The 16,823-nt window shown below is 36.5% G+C and overlaps 1 protein-coding gene across 3 annotated transcripts in view; it reads left to right on the top strand.

The window, feature by feature from the left end:
• Nucleotides 1–16,823, top strand: part of Rop (Syntaxin-binding protein Rop) — a 341,037-nt gene that overhangs the window by 174,643 nt on the left and 149,571 nt on the right. The gene's annotated exons all lie outside the window — the stretch shown is intronic.

Below are 16,823 nucleotides of genomic sequence, written 5' to 3'. Positions count from 1 at the left end.
TGGAGCATACTCAAAGCATTCAATGTCTCGTGGATTTAACTTGGTCAACAAGAGAGAGAAATTTTCACATGCTTTGCCAATTTAACAGATTGTTTTGTAACCACAGTTCTTTTCAGTGCATTTGCTTTACCCACTCTACCACTCGCACTATCCAAATTATAGACTACTCTATTCACAAGCTATGGCATCGGGAAAGAGCCCAGAGTTAGGTTTGGTGTAAGAAAGAGCACCCACAATTTCTTTATCAGCCAGCAGTTCTTGTAATGTTGTGATTGCAGCAGAAGCATTGTTGTTAAATAAATTACATACTTCCTTCTGGCAATAATAATTGCAGGCGTCAAACCACATTTCCCATCTTGTCAAAAAGGTGAAGATGGTAATGGAATGTCCGGTGCTTTTCTTTTAAATGCTTGAACTCGCGAGGGAACGTTTTTTTGAAATTTTTCTTAACAGATGCAATTAGTCTGTCAGCTTCAGGAATAGCATGTACCTCCTCCTCTGTTGGATATACTGCATGTGCTAAACATGTTATACATGTACTGTTTTTACATTGTGCACTTAAACAACCAGCATCCTTTATCATCTTTATTATGTAGGGTGCTGTGTCTGTTACAAACAGCAGCACTTTATTATTTCTGATGCTGTCCCGGGGCACAGTATTCTCAGCTGCTGGTCAAAATCTCTACAGATTGTTGAGCAGTCAGCTTTGTCCAGCAGTTCACAGTGTAGTAAGAGGTGTTCTCCAGGGCTCGCTAAAGTGATGTTTCATCCGCTGAAACCCATGTTTTTGTCCCAAACTTTCTTCCTAACAAGAATAGAACCAGCTTTTGAGTGGTTAGGCCGTGTGCATTTGCAGAGTTTTGCCCAAACGTGCCATTTGGGCTCATCAGCTGGATTGGCAAGTCCCTCCAGGACTCTGCTTAGCAGTGGCACCAACCGTGAGGTCCTGCCATGTTAGCAAATAGGGATTGCTAACCTGCTAAAGGAGAAGTGAATTCTCCATTTCCAAAAATATTACTCCCCATGGAGTTCCTAATTTCTTCTATAGTTTGGTCGTAGCATCTGCTAACATAAGTTCCTCTCAATGTCCTGGGATCTGGTATTAATTTTCCAGTCTCCTCTTCTAAGAAACTGCACAGCTTTGTATGCAGTGGAATATTAGCACATAAAAGTGCTCTGCATAATTTCTCATGAAAAGATGAAAAATATTGCATTTGTTTTCCTGAGAAGTATATGCTGTTGGCTTCTGTTATCCTTATCTTGAAGTTGTTGCAGACCACGTTTGTTTCTGGAAGATAGGAAAACTTAAAAGGGTCCACCTTTTCAATACAAAAATGTTATAGTTTATTTATAACATATATTTGCACTTGGAACTAGTTTCGACGCTGTTTGGCGTCATCATTAGCCAAAATGTGGGAAATAGGCTAGCATGTAGACATTTATATTACACAGGCGTTACATTAAACAATACACATCTTACAAGGAGATAAAAACAGGGACGAATATAGAAACAAATGAATCGTTGAGAAAGCAAAAGTTATACATATTAAAAATAACCTTAACCACACATCTTGCAGTGCGAAAATATTCGCCTTGAATGATTCCTGAATACAAAACACGCGCACACATTTCTGAAGAGCCAGCAGGCAGGAAAAAGTAAAGTGAAACCTTAAGAGTTCTTCTGAGAAGAGTTCATCATTTTTTCTATGTTCCGACTAACTAATGAAGTCTCTCTTGAGTTCCTGATAAACATACACAACAGGAAATTCTCCTTCACTCTCAACAATAGCTATAAAGACCAACGGTAAATTTCATTTTTAAATATTGTGCAGAGACGTGAAAGCATGATCTTGAACATGATATAACTTCTTCATTTAACCCAATTTTTTACACAAGGTGTTACATTAAACAATACACATCTTACGAGGAGATAAAAACAGGGACGAATGTAGAAACAAATGCATCATTGAGAAAGCAAAAGTTATACATATTAAAAATAACCTTAACCACACATCTTGCAGTGCGAAAATATTTGCCTTGAATGATTCCTGAATACAAAACGCACGCGCACACACTTCTGAAGAGCCAGCAGGCAGGAAAAAAGTAAGGTGAAACCTTAAGAGTTCTTCTGAGAAGAGTTCATCATTTTTTCTATGTTCCGACTAACTAATGAAGTCTCCCTTGAGTTCCTGATAAACGTACACAACAGGAAATTCTCCTTCACTCTCAACAATAGCTATAAAGACCAACGGTAAATTGTATTTTAAATACTGTGCAGAGATGTGAAAGCATGATCTTGAACATGATATAACTTCTTCATTTAACCACCTTTGAAAGTCTCTCTCTATATTACATAGCTTCATTAACACCACCATTCTGTAGATGCACAAAATAATCTTGTAATCTTCACAGGTCCGGTATTCAGCTCGACAAGAATATAAAATTGGTATTAAGGAATACGTTTTCTGAGAGTTTGGAGGTTGACTGTGCCAGTATTTGTGGTGTATTGTTGCAGCGTTACGTGTAGGGTGGGGGCAGGTTTCTATGATGTTTATCGCGGGACATAAGGCGGTAAAGCTATGGCGCGAGATGAAAAGGAACAGAGCGTGTTGGATAGTTTAGGTCTGGGGAGCGGCCATTGTTGGATTAGGAGGGGAGAGGGAAGGAGCGGTAGGGGGAGGAGGAGTGGAAGGAGGGGAAATATGGAGGGTGATGTGGTGAAAGTGTGTGGCGTGACAAAGTATTATGCATAATCTGAAAGACAGATCTGTTTTTCGGGATATTCATGTTTTTGAAAAATTCAATGAGAAAGTCGAATAGGATCTTTGGTTTCTCTGAGATATCATTTAAGTTTAGGTTGGGATTGAAATATTGGTCTAAATGAATATAGAGGTTTTCAGTGACGTCTAGGAAAGAACCTTTGTTTAGATCTAAAACAAAGGTTCTTTCCTAGACGTCACTGAAAACCTCTATATTCATTTAGACCAATATTTCAATCCCAACCTAAACTTAAATGATATCTCAGAGAAACCAAAGATCCTATTCGACTTTCTCATTGAATTTTTCAAAAACATGAATATCCCGAAAAACAGATCTGTCTTTCAGATTATGCATAATACTTTGTCACGCCACACACTTTCACCACATCACCCTCCATATTTCCCCTCCTTCCACTCCTCCTCCCCCTACCGCTCCTTCCCTCTCCCCTCCTAATCCAACAATGGCCGCTCCCCAGACCTAAACTATCCAACACGCTCTGTTCCTCTTCATCTCGCGCCATAGCTTTACCGCCTTATGTCCCGCAATAAACATCATAGAAACCTGCCCCCACCCTACACGTAACGCTGCAACAATACACCACAAATACTGGCACAGTCAACCTCCAAACTCTCAGAAAACGTATTCCTTAATACCAATTTTATATTCTTGTCGAGCTGAATACCGGACCTGTGAAGATTACAAGATTATTTTGTGCATCTACAGAATGGTGGTGTTAATGAAGCTATGTAATATAGAGAGAGACTTTCAAAGGTGGTTAAATGAAGAAGTTATATCATGTTCAAGATCATGCTTTCACATCTCTGCACAGTATTTAAAATACAATTTACCGTTGGTCTTTATAGCTATTGTTGAGAGTGAAGGAGAATTTCCTGTTGTGTACGTTTATCAGGAACTCAAGGGAGACTTCATTAGTTAGTCGGAACATAGAAAAAATGATGAACTCTTCTCAGAAGAACTCTTAAGGTTTCACTTTACTTTTTCCTGCCTGCTGGCTCTTCAGAAATGTGTGCGCGTGTGTTTTGTATTCAGGAATCATTCAAGGCGAATATTTTCACACTGCAAGATGTGTGGTTAAGGTTATTTTGAATATGTATAACTTTTGCTTTCTCAACGATTCATTTGTTTCTATATTCGTCCCTGTTTTTATCTCCTTGTAAGATGTGTATTGTTTAATGTAACGCCTGTGCAATATAAATGTCTACATGCTAGCCTATTTCTCACATTTTGGCTGATGATGACGCCAAACAGCGTCGAAACTAGTTCCAAGTGCAAATATATGTTATAAATAAACTATAACATTTTTGTATTGAAAAGGTGGACCCTTTTAAGTTTTCCTATATTCCATTCTCAGTTCAATACGGACAAAAATGAAATTCTTAGATTTACACGTTTGTTTCTCTCATCACACAAGTTCTTACTTAAACTTTTTTGTATTTTTCAGCAGCTGCTCAAAATTTGCATACCTTTTAAAACAATATTTGCCCATTAGTACGAAAAAACTTTTCTTCATACTGCGAAACAAGTCAGTTCAATTTAAAGCATTGATTTTTTTCTTGCTTTAGACATTGTACTGTGGACTGTATTTGACTGAATACATCTCACTGGACTGAAAACACATACACCTACTCTCTTGCTGACCTACTGTTTCCTGGAAATTTGCTGATGTGTAGGGGAAGGCCATGTGAGGGACAGTCCATTATGGAAAACCTATAGGGGTAGAAGCAAGTAGAAGCTCATGCTGATCCACTATTTTCCCGAAATTTGCTGGTGTGTGCAGAAGGGGCATGTGTCTATATTGCACAAACTTTGTAAAATAGGAAGGAAAGCTGTTATTATATGTATGTTGGTTTCCTAAATTTGTGTTCCCTTGATAGAGAAGCTTATGATTTTACGAATTAAAAAAGCATTCAAATTTGATTAAACTAAAAAATGCTAAAAATGACAAATGACCTTTTCCCAAATAATAGTGAAAAGCAAACAAATACCTTCACAAAATGTCTTCATTTAACTGTTTTTAAAGTGGTAAACACTTTGATATATAATATGTGGGCATTCTTTGAAGTCTTTAAATAAAATAATGCAAAATCATCCAAGCCATCCTAGCCATCATATATTAAAGCTTTCAAGGCCTGGACTTCCAGCCTGTAAATTTTCTTACTCCATTTACCCTCATTCTTCTAGTGATCGATCCTTTATATTCCTCTAGCAATTTTAATATTTTTATATTTATTGATTGGGACTGGTGTTTATGCTTACAAAAATCAAAGCAAGCACCACCATCACCAGCAGGTTCGTTACCACAATGGCTGAACAATATTTCCACATCAGCAATACTCACCATTGATAATAGAAACTGAAATTTATTATCATCATCTCCAATACTATAGCTCGTTCGCCAAAATCATTTTCATATATAAAAGGCCGAAAAATAGGTTTTCTGTGATTGTTGTTAGTTACTTATGAAACAAATTTTTCTGAAGGTAGTAGGAAGTTTGTGAAAAATATATTTATCATGAACATAAAAAATAGGAATTTTGCTCAACTTTTGTTGGGCCTATATATGCAGTTTTTCTATGCAGTTTCAGTAATATTAAAGAAGAAATTTGAGGCTTCAGTAATATTAAAGGAGAAATTTGAGACAATTATATGAACGAACATAAAATAATCATTTTTGTGTATAAATTTTTTTATTGATTTACCGATAGCAATATGATATCCTGTATGATTTTATTTACTTCACTATCAGCTCTATGTTGTGTGTTATGTTTTAACCTCCGTCAATACGATTCTAGTGTTTACTCTTAGCTATGTTGAACATTGTTAGAAATTTTCACACTAGTTTTAAGGCTATTGATTGTCTGTAATGTGAACATTGGATCTTTGGGAACCATATACTTTAAGGTCACTAGGTTCGTGGCCCTGACCAAACTTTAGACTAAGGTTTATTTTGACTGAGGTTGCTTCCGATAGTTAAGCGAAACATGTCCCATCTTATAACACCAGTTGTAATGTTTGTATCCTAAATATAAGGACTGATAAGTATTGGAAAGGTGGTGTATATTATTGCTCTTATTTTAATGTTTATTGATGGACTTGCCACTAAAAATCTAAATTCAGATCTTTGTTATCAACATGTGAGGTAAATATATATGAGAAATTGGAGTGTAACTTTTGTTATGTAAGGTTTTAGATAGAACAGGTATTATGGAGATATTTTGAATTTAGTGAAAAATGTAATAATTGTGAATATCTCCATTGTTATTATTTGTAAGGTAAAAGTGCATAAAATATAAAAAAGATAGCAAATTATATTTTGCACAACTTTTATATGTTTTTTTTATACAGCTAATATTAATGGAAAAATTTGACATTTTCCGTTTTGGTCCCCTTAATATTGCCACACCATTAATTTCTAATTAACTAATATGTATACTAGAGTATTTTCTAGATATTTCTGAACATAAATACCAAGTTTCAATAAATACTGTCAAGCCATATGCTGACTGTTAACCTATCAGGTCCAAATAATTTCAAGTAAAATTTCAGAATGTAAAAGTTCAGTGTCATATAACAACGACGACAATGACGACTACGACGACGTTACCATTAAAAATTTCTCCAATAAATCCCCTAGGCAGTTTTCATAAGTGGAAATTCCATATCACTCTGCACTCCAGGTCATTACATTTCTTTATCTTTTTAATGCTTCCTTGATTTACAGTGATGCTAGAAGTAAAGCTTACAAAAAATTGAACATGAAGAGATTTGGAAAATTATATTCTGAAGTGAGGCATGGTTGAAAGCTGATAAGAATTTGCCATGAGGTTTACTCATTTAAAACTACTGTAGATAAAATTACTATGGCACATGCTCTTAAATTAGGCGATCTTTTACATAGGTGTACATTTTGTCAGTGCATTCTGGATAGTGTATACAACTGTGAAATGCGCTGAAATATAATAATTTTCTTGGACATGGCCTGATCGCACGTTTTGTTATGTGAGTGCAAAACAATAGTTATGCATATGGGACATGAACTACAACAAGTGATGTATAGTTTCTTAAGGAGGTGCCAAACATTAGTGGGAATGAAGGCAAAAAAATTCAGCATCTTTTTTCATAACATTGGTAATAACAAATTTCTTAAAATACTTAATGATGCTGTTTTCTGGTTGCATTACCACCGCCGAAATTAGCATACGACAACTGTTTCGATCGCTAGTAGGAAATCACCCCACAGCTGTTTCTTAGTTCATATGCTCTCACTGTTGCCTTTTATATATATATATATATATATATATATACATATACTGGCAAATGTACCTGTGCTTCGCTACGGTATTCTACATTGTATACGGATATCGAAGTAAATACTGTACGTGCAGTAAATAAGATTATTTTAAAATTGCATGTCTCTTAGCGTTACCCAAGAAATAGCATGGGGGATTATACGTTGTTTCCAATGTAAAGTGTGCATTGCGGAGTTATGATGATAACGGCAGGCTCACTTGCCTACTGCCTTTCACTATTGAGTTGGGAAGTTTACATTATAATTGCAGGCCTCATTGCCTACTGCATGGCCACAATCGATTTGGGGAGTTTTCGTTATAATGGCAGGCCCCCTTTCCTACTTCCAGACAGATTACAGTTAAGGAGTTTTTATTATAATGGCAGGCAACTTCCCTACCACCAGTCAAAATTGAGTTGTGCAGTTATCATTATAATGACAGGCCCTTTTTCCTTCTGCCAGCCAGCTTACTGCCAGTCACACAGAGTTGGTGAGTTTCCATTAAAATAACAGGCCGCTATGCCTAATGCTAGTCATATTTTAGATGGGTCCATTTGTTTATAATGGGGCGCACCCTGGCCTACAGCCAAACGCAAACAGGTAAGGGAGTTTTGAACAAAATTGCATGCTCCCCTTCCTTCTGCGAATCAAATCGAGAAGTGAATTATTCATTATCATTACAATGGTAGGTCCTCCTTACTAATGCCAGTTACACAGGAGTTAGAGAAGGACCCCATTCCTATTGCCAGTCAGTCAGTGTGGGGAGTATTGATTACAATAGCAGACACACCCTTTCTCAATTGCTACAATTCGACATCAATGAATATTATAGATCGACATATGACAGTATATGCATGTTTACAATATTGCAGACCTTCATTTACAGATTTAACTGCTGCTAAACGGTACATCATATTGACAAAGGATTGTACCATAAAACGCAGTATTTGGTGGCCTAAATGGCTGGTCATATAATATTTTCTTGCATCTCATCTATTCATGGGTCAGATTGAGTTAGAAACGTTGAATAGGGTGGAATTTGTGTAAGATTATCTTGCACTGTATTAGTTTTAGAATAATTATGTGACATAGCATTTGGCTCACATATGGGTACTGGGTGGATCAATGTTCATGTAGAGTTTGATGATTCTGTTTATTCTGTAAGTGATTGAAATATGAATTATGCATGTAAAAAGTCTAAATTTACTTAAAATTGAGAAGCAGAGACGAATCTCACGTATAAGGGATACAGATACGACAAAAAAGTCACAAGACCAAGGTTGAAGATCACTCCGAATTGAACAGAAATTGTGCCATCTGTTATGAAATAGTACTTCCCGTTTATCCCATGAAATACCTCGAAACGAAGGTCTGCATCATGATTAAAATTGCTTCCATATTTAGATATTCTTCGGGGATAAAAGTGAAAAATTTAAAGATCTTTGAAATTTTCTGTCCGTTACAGGCTAAAACGTATAATTTTGCCGAATTTCAATTTTCTTGCTCGTCTGGCAGATTATGCCACAATCTGGATTTGGGTGAGGGGGTAAATATGAGGAATTTAAGGAAACTATACCAAAAATATGCAGCTGGTCATTATTACCCCTCAAACGGATAGCTGTACGAAAATTTCACCGAAATAGTCAATGTACAAGCACACACAGTCGTTAAGAATTTATATAGATAGATAAGGAATCTGCTCCACGTACAACACCTTTTGGTCTATGTCCGCTGGACTTAACCTGCAAGGCCGACCATTCATGATATCTCACTTATTAATCCTCCTGTCGTAAAATGCACATGAGAAAAAAGTTTAAGAAATGAATTTCGATTAAGGATTGTAGATTTCCATTAATTTCGGATGTGCATATTTTGAGTGAGTGCAAAATCATAGTTTCGGTTTAGGATAAACCCCCAGTAAATGTAGATATTCTGAAATAATATTGGCCCTAAAACCTACTCAAAGGCAGGTGGATTCTAAACATCAAGTTTGGTAGAAATATATTCAGTAGTTTTCAAGTTACAAGAACTCGTACAATCAAACAGACACTAAAGTAAGAAATATGCAGATGGTCATTATTACACATGAAACGGATAACTGTATGGATAATCCGCCAAAATAGTCAAGTTACAGGGACATGGTCGTTACGATTATATTTATATAGATGGTAGATAAACATGGGCATGTTTGTAAGTGCAAACCTTCATTTCGAGATTTACTGCTCCTAAACGGTAGATCATATCAACGAACGGTTTGCACCCTCAGATGTTCCTTTTATTGCTCTACATGTTTGGTCTTAAAACATTTTCTTGTATCTCCCATATTTATGGGTTCGATTGAGTTACGATATTTGAATGTGGTGAAATTTGGGTACATTTTTAACATTTTACATTATTTTTCACATACTTATGTGGAAGCTAGGGTCATGGAATTTGGTTTACATATAGCCATTGGTCGCGTCAATTTGCGTGCCGGGCCAATGACCTTCGATGTTAGGCCCCTTAAAACAACAAGCAACAAACAATTCGCGTGCCAAATTCGATCTTTCCTGTAAGTGTGTCAAACTAAGTAACATACGTGTAAAAAGCACAAAATTTATGAACAATCAAAATATACAGCCAAATCTACCCTATAAGGGAGAGAGAGAGACGACAAAATACCATAAGACCGAAGTTGTAGATCACTTCAAATTGAACTGAGGTTGTGCCATCCATTTTGTGATAGGACTTACCATTTAGCCACGAAATACCTTGAAACGAAGGTCTGCACTGTCATTAAATTGCCTCAATATTTCTATATTCTTCGGCATAAAAAGTGGAAAATTTAAAGATCTTGGAAGTTTTCCGTAGGTTACCGGATGAAACATATAATTTTGCTTAATTTCAATTTTTCAGCTCGTGTGGCAGATTGTGAGACAACCTTATTTGGGGCGAGGGGGGTAAAATTTAGGACTTTCAGGAAACTATAGCTAAAAAATATGCAGATGGTCATTATTACCCCATAAATGGAAAGCTATACGAAAATTTTGCCAAAATAGTTAATGCTCAGTAACACGGTCATTACGATTTGATTTATATAGATAGATAAAGAGTCTGCTCCCCGTATAACACCTTTTGGGCTATGTCTGCTGGACTTAGCCTGAGAAACTGACCCTTTCATGATATCTCCCTTTAATCCTCCTGTTGAAAAAATGCACGTGAGAAAAAAAAAATTAAATTGCATTTCCATCATGTTTGGTCAATTTCCAGTCTTGTACTTTATATATTACTAGCTGATGTACCCGTGCTTCGCTACGGAATTCTACATTGTATACGGAATTCGAGTGTAGACGTTGTGAGCAAGATTGTATTACATTGCATAGCTCTTAACGTTACCCTAGAAACGCGACGGGGAAGTCACCAAGCATCTTTTCTCATATGAAGACTGAGGGAATTTTCATTGTAATGGTAGACCTGCCTGCATGCCATCAGTCACAGTCAGGTTGGGAAGTTTTCATTATAATGCTAGACACTCTCCAACTGCCTTTTTACATCCTCAGAAAGACTGTCTAGTGGTTTTCCGAACTGAAATGAACATACATTACAATGACGTCAGTACGAATGGCGCGATTAAAAGCAATGCCTTCATATGAAATACTCGATCAAATGAAACAACACATAGTTTCTCATTTTTAAAGAACAGGACTAAGGTGCCGATCTAACAGTCTAAAGTTCCAGAGCTGGAATGACCAAGCGACTGACAGCCGTGATTCGTGAACACTCTTCGTCTTTTCTCGGCGGGGAGAGAGTCGAATAGTGGAGACTCCCAGGGCAAAAAACATCTGTTTCCTAGGAGTACCCGATGAGTAGGAAAATATCAATTCACTACACTGGCGGCGGAAAAATTCTATCAGATTTGGAGGCAAATTTTTCCTCCAAGCCAGAGGAGAAACCACCTCTTCACTGATAATTTGGAATAAAATGAATGTAGAATTTTATAAAAGTGAAGAAGAAGAAGAAGAAGAAGAAGTTGCTGCTTGTCTTAAGAAAAAGCTCTTTTCACGGTTGTATTTTGGGTTATTTAGTGAATTGTGATGCTATAGTTTGGAATAGGCCTAAATTGTTATTCTAGACCAGGTCACACTACTACTACTACTACTACTACTACTGTCAGCCTCTGCCTTAAGTATGCACACTGCTCATCCAAAACAGCGCGTCAGAATAGGAATCGAATAACTGGAATACTACGAAGAACCAGTGCGTTACGTACCAGCTGTATCAGAAAATGTATGAACCAGAGGTATGGCATGCTAAAAAAAAAAGTTTTCTAACTCCCAGGCTATTTCCCGCTAATATTCAGTCAGGCTATTATACTCGATACGCAGCAGTAATACCATCTATCGGAGTTGAGAGGCAGGAAAAGAGACAAATAACATCACAACAAACAATGGTCAATGTAATTTTGATCAATGTTATGCACATTCGATATTGTAGGCCTTCACATTGTTTTCTTCCGACTCTGAAATACCACTCTTATCATAGTCGGGGTACGGTAAAACTGAATAAGACACTAAAGATCGGACTTTTGTTATGTAGTACTTTTCGATAGGACCAAATACATAGGTATTTAAAAATTTAACTTCAGGCGCCTTCCCCTAAACTACCATTTCATCCAGGGTGAATAATGATTTGTAGCCTACATTGTAGTGACTCATTCTCTTACTTTGTATACCAGTTTTCAATGAGATAGGGCCACTAATAACGTAAATATTTAAGATTTAAATCTTAGGCTCTCTCCTAAACTACCATTTCACTCTGCTTGAATAACATTATTTATAGCCTAGATTGTAGAGACTTATTCTCTGACTTCGTATACCAATTTTTGTTAAGATAGGACCACTAATAACATAAATATTTGAAAATTAATTTTAGGCCTTCCCCTAAACTACATTTCTTTCAGCGTGAATAAAATTATTTATAGCTTCGATTGTAGCGACTTATTTCCCGACTTAGCATGCCGATTTTCATTAAATTCTCTTTAGCCGTTTTCTAGTGATGCGTGTACAGACAGACAGACAGACAGACAGACAGACAGACAGACAGACAGACAGAAATTACGGAAAAGAAAAAAGTGCATTTCCTTGTTACTGTGGACGTGACCGATACAGAAATACCATTCTTTTCAAATTCTGAGCAATGTACAGACAAAACTCTTATTTTATATATATAGATGGGAGAGTAAAATCACCATTTCAGTTCCATATAAAACCCCAGTCCATTCCGGGAATTTGAAACGGTATTGACCTTAAAACCTACCCTTGGACAGGTGGATGCTAAATATAAAGTTTGTTTCAAATATCTCTAGTAGTTTTCAAGTTGTAAGAAATATGCTTTACACGCACCCGCTCTTGCGTCAAGTCCGGTGGGACTTGTACAGAAAAACGGTCCGTTAATGATATTTCCCTTATTAATCCTGCTATCGAAATGATGCACATGAGAAAAATGGTTTGGAAATTAATTTGCATTAAGGCAGGTAGATTTCCATTAAGTTTGATTGTGTATATTTTGAGGGAGTGCAAAATCACGGTTTCGTATAAACCCCGAGACAGTTCAGGGATTTAGAAACAATATTTGCCCTAAAACCTACCCAAGGACAGGTGGATTCTAAATATGAAGTTTGGTGGAAATACTGTATATCCAGTAGTTTTCAAGTTATAGAAGGACAGACAGACACCCAAGCTAAAAATTATGCAGATGGTCATTATTACACCTAAAACGGATAAGTATACGGAAATTTGACCAAAATAGTCAATGTACAGACACACGGTCATTATGATTTTATTTATATAGATACCTCCATGTTCTGTACTACCTGTGAATTATGATTTTATTTTTAGTAATTGAAGTGCTTGCAGGAACAAACATCTGTGTTACTTTTTGTGAAAATGGAGCTATTTATGAAGCAAGGTCTATGATCTGTCCTTGATGTCTTTTTTACACTTAGTTTGGGCAAATTGCAACAGATGACCTTGGTATTCCAAAAGTGATATGCACTTTAAAAAACTAGGACCAATTGCCTGTTAAATTTGCTATGAATTGAAAACGGCTGTTCATAATTATCCTAGTTATGAAAACTTTGTGATGTTTTCAGCTGTGAATTATTTAAACTTATTTCATTTCTAGTGAATAAAATGGGCATGCACTGAGATGACTGTTGTGATCATAGTGTAAAGCTGTCACAGAGAGTTCTACACAGATTGACAAAAAAACAGGTGCAAGGAAAGTAACATAAGTGGCATACAAAACAACGCCCATGGTGCTGCAGGCCTGGTAGGCCATAGTCTACCAAGTGACTGCTGTTCAGCCAGAAAACCTGCAGATTACGAGGTGATGCATGGTCAGTGTGATGAATACTCTTTTACATTATTCTTGGTTTTCTAGACTGGGGTCACAATCTCACCGCCAAGATAACCTCTCACTGGTAATCACGTAGTCTGAGTGAACCTCGAACCACCCCTCAGATCCAGATGAAACTCTATGGCCTGGCCTGGAATCAAACCCGGAATTTTCAGATAAGAAGCAGGCACGGTACCCCTAGACCATGGGGCTGGCACGTAAGTGGCTTAAACTCAAAGAAATCCCACAACACATTCCAATTCAACATTATCGAGTTGTGTTATCAAGAAATACAGTATGACAACTGGTGTGAATTTTTCATTTTTTGATTGGGTTCATGTTTATACAAATAATACGCCATTTACACAAAGGTGAAAAAGGGGGTAGGGGCACCAGATTTTCTATTTAAACTTACTTTAAAAAAAGTTATTTGGTGCGTAAAAATCTTGTGTTCATTGAAGTTTTATATTTAGAGCAACATTATATTCGGAGAATAAATTAAGTAGGATGAGAAATGGTAATATGAAAATGATGATTTCAAAGTAATTTCAATATTTTTATATTTTGGAATATTTTTATGGTTTCTTCATATACTGAATCATCCAATTATCTTGGAACCAGGGTGGTGGCTGGGAGTGACTACGCAGACAGCTGCATGGGAGGGAAGGTAGTTTGAGGGGACCATCGGTTCTGGCTTTGTCTCGCAATACAGTTTGTTTCGTGTTTAAGTGAGAGCAACACCTGTTTGCAAAGTGAAGTGAGAATAAATAAAAAAGAATAATTGGCCTAATTATTCTATTCTACATTGAGTATTTATTTATGACTAGCTAATGTACCCGTGCTTCGCTAGGGTATTCTACATTGTATACGGATATCGAAGTAAATTACGGTACATTTAGTGAATAAGATTTTTTAAATTGCATGTCTCTGCGTTATCAGAGAAACTGCATGGAGAGGTTGTTTTCAATTTAAAGTGTGAGTTGCGGAGTTGTGATAACGGCAGGCTCACTTGCCTACTGCCTTTCACAATCGAGTTGGAAAGTTTCATTATTATGACAGACCCCCATGCCTACTGCATGGTCACAGTCAATTTGGGGAGTTTTCGTTACAATGGCAGGTCCTCTTTACTACTTCCAGACATGTTACAGTTGGGGAGACTTTATTATTAGAGCAGGCACCTTACTTGTTGCCAGTAAAAATGAGAGTTATGCTGTTATCATTTTAATGATAAGCCTCTTTCTCTAATGCCAGTCAGCTTACTGCCAGTCACACCCAGTTGGTGAGTTTTGATTATAACAGCAGGCCACTTTACCTAATGTCACTCACATATTAGATGGGTAAATTTGTGTATAATGGTGAGCATCCTTGGCTACTCCAAACACAAATGGGTAGGGAAGTTTTGAACAAAATTGCATGCTCCCTTGCCTTCTGCCAGTCAAATTGAGAAGGGAATTATTCATGACAATGGTAGGCTCTCGTTACTAATGCCAGTTACACAGGAGTTGGAGAAGGGCCCCATTCCTACTACCAGTCAAAGTGGATGTGGGGAGTATTGATTACAATATCAGACGCCCTCCAGCTGACAGTCACTATTGATTCGTAAAGTATTAAAATAGTGGCAGACACACCCTTTCTAGATTGCTACAAATCAACCTAAGTGAATATATATAGATCGACATACGAAAGTATATGCTCGTTTACAATATTGCAGACCTTCATTTACAGAATAACTGCTCCTAAACTGTACATCATATTGACAGAGTGATTGCACCATATGACACCATATTTCGTGGTATAAATAGCTGATCCTTTGACATTTCTTGTATCTCCTCTATATATGGGTTAGATTGAGTTAGAAACATTAAATAGGACTAAGTTTGGGTAAGGTTTTCACACAGTGCATTACTTTTTGGATACTTATGTGACAGCTAGAAACATATAATTTGGTTCACATACGGCAACTGGGTGGGTCAATGTTCGTTCCAAATTTGATGATTCAATCTTTCCTATAAGTGTGTCAAAGTATGAATTACACATGCAAAAAGTGCAAAATTTACATCCAGTCGAGAAATACAGCCAAATCTGATGTATAAGAGATACGACAAAAAGTCGTTGGACCAATGATGTAGACCTCGGCTTGCTAAATTCGAATCTGCCATCAGTTTTGGGATACGATTTACCATTTAGCTACGAAATACCTCGAAACAAAGGTCTGCATCATAATAAAAATTGCTTACATATATCGATATTTTCTGGGGGTAAAAAATGACAAATTTAATCATCTTGGAATTTTCCTGTCTGTTACAGTCTAAAAGTTACATTTTTGTTAAATTTCAGTTTTCTAGCTTGTCTGGCAGATTGTGCTGCCATAAAGGTTTGGAGGATGGGATAAAAATGAGGACTTTCAGGAAACCAATGCTAAAAAGTATGCTGATGGTCATTATTACACTTGAAACGGATAACTGTATGAAAATTTTGCCAAAATAGTAAATGTACAGACACACAGTCATTATTTTATTTATATAGATTTTTATCTCCTTACAGAATCCATTCATGCTGTTAGGAGATTATTTCCAGAGAAATTCCCAGGTATTCGAGTTCCAAGTCATGGAATGGTCCATGAATTAGTTATTAAATTTTTTGAAATGGGAAATACTAATGATGAGATTATGTACAGTGCTAACAGGAGAAAATCTTGAAGACATTCAACAGTGCCTGAAAAATTATAAGATATCTTTTAGCCATCTTTTTCAGTAAACGGAAATTTATTGCGGTTTTGTACAAAGGGCAGAAGTTACTTAAGAGTTAGTAATGTTTTATTTTACCTGGCAAGATTAAGGTCTTCAGGCCTTTGCTTCCATCTAACCAGGCACTGAAATATACATATATTACATTGTATTACTTTACAATAATTAAATCAATAATTAATTAAATTATGATGAAACAAATTAGATATAATGAAAGGATAAATTCTTAAAACTAATATCCTACATGTAAAATAAGAGGTAGTACGTAAAATTTAATAACATTTGAAAAACAAATCTGGTAAGAATTTTAGACTAATCTTCTACCAGGACATCCATGACAACAGAATGGTTGTGAGTAGCAGCATCAGGTTTACAGATGATCCATACTGGTGCATAAAATGTCTCCAAAGTGCTTCCTTGAAAGTGCAAAAACCGTATAAATGTACTTTGGTGCAAGAACTGAGACCAGGTGATCCTGTGTGTAGGATTAGATTTAGTGAATGGATTTTGAAAAGTGCATTATGGAGAAATTGATCTCAGTCTTCTCGGACAAAGCATTGTTTCACTTACGTGGGTTCGTAAAATCTTAAAATGGCCGATATTGGAGTGACAGAAACCTAATCTGCTCCAGT

The sequence above is a fragment of the Anabrus simplex genome, chromosome 1, assembly GCF_040414725.1.
Source record: "Anabrus simplex isolate iqAnaSimp1 chromosome 1, ASM4041472v1, whole genome shotgun sequence".
NCBI lineage: Eukaryota > Metazoa > Arthropoda > Insecta > Orthoptera > Tettigoniidae > Anabrus > Anabrus simplex.
This window is presented reverse-complemented; position numbering and strand designations above follow the sequence as displayed.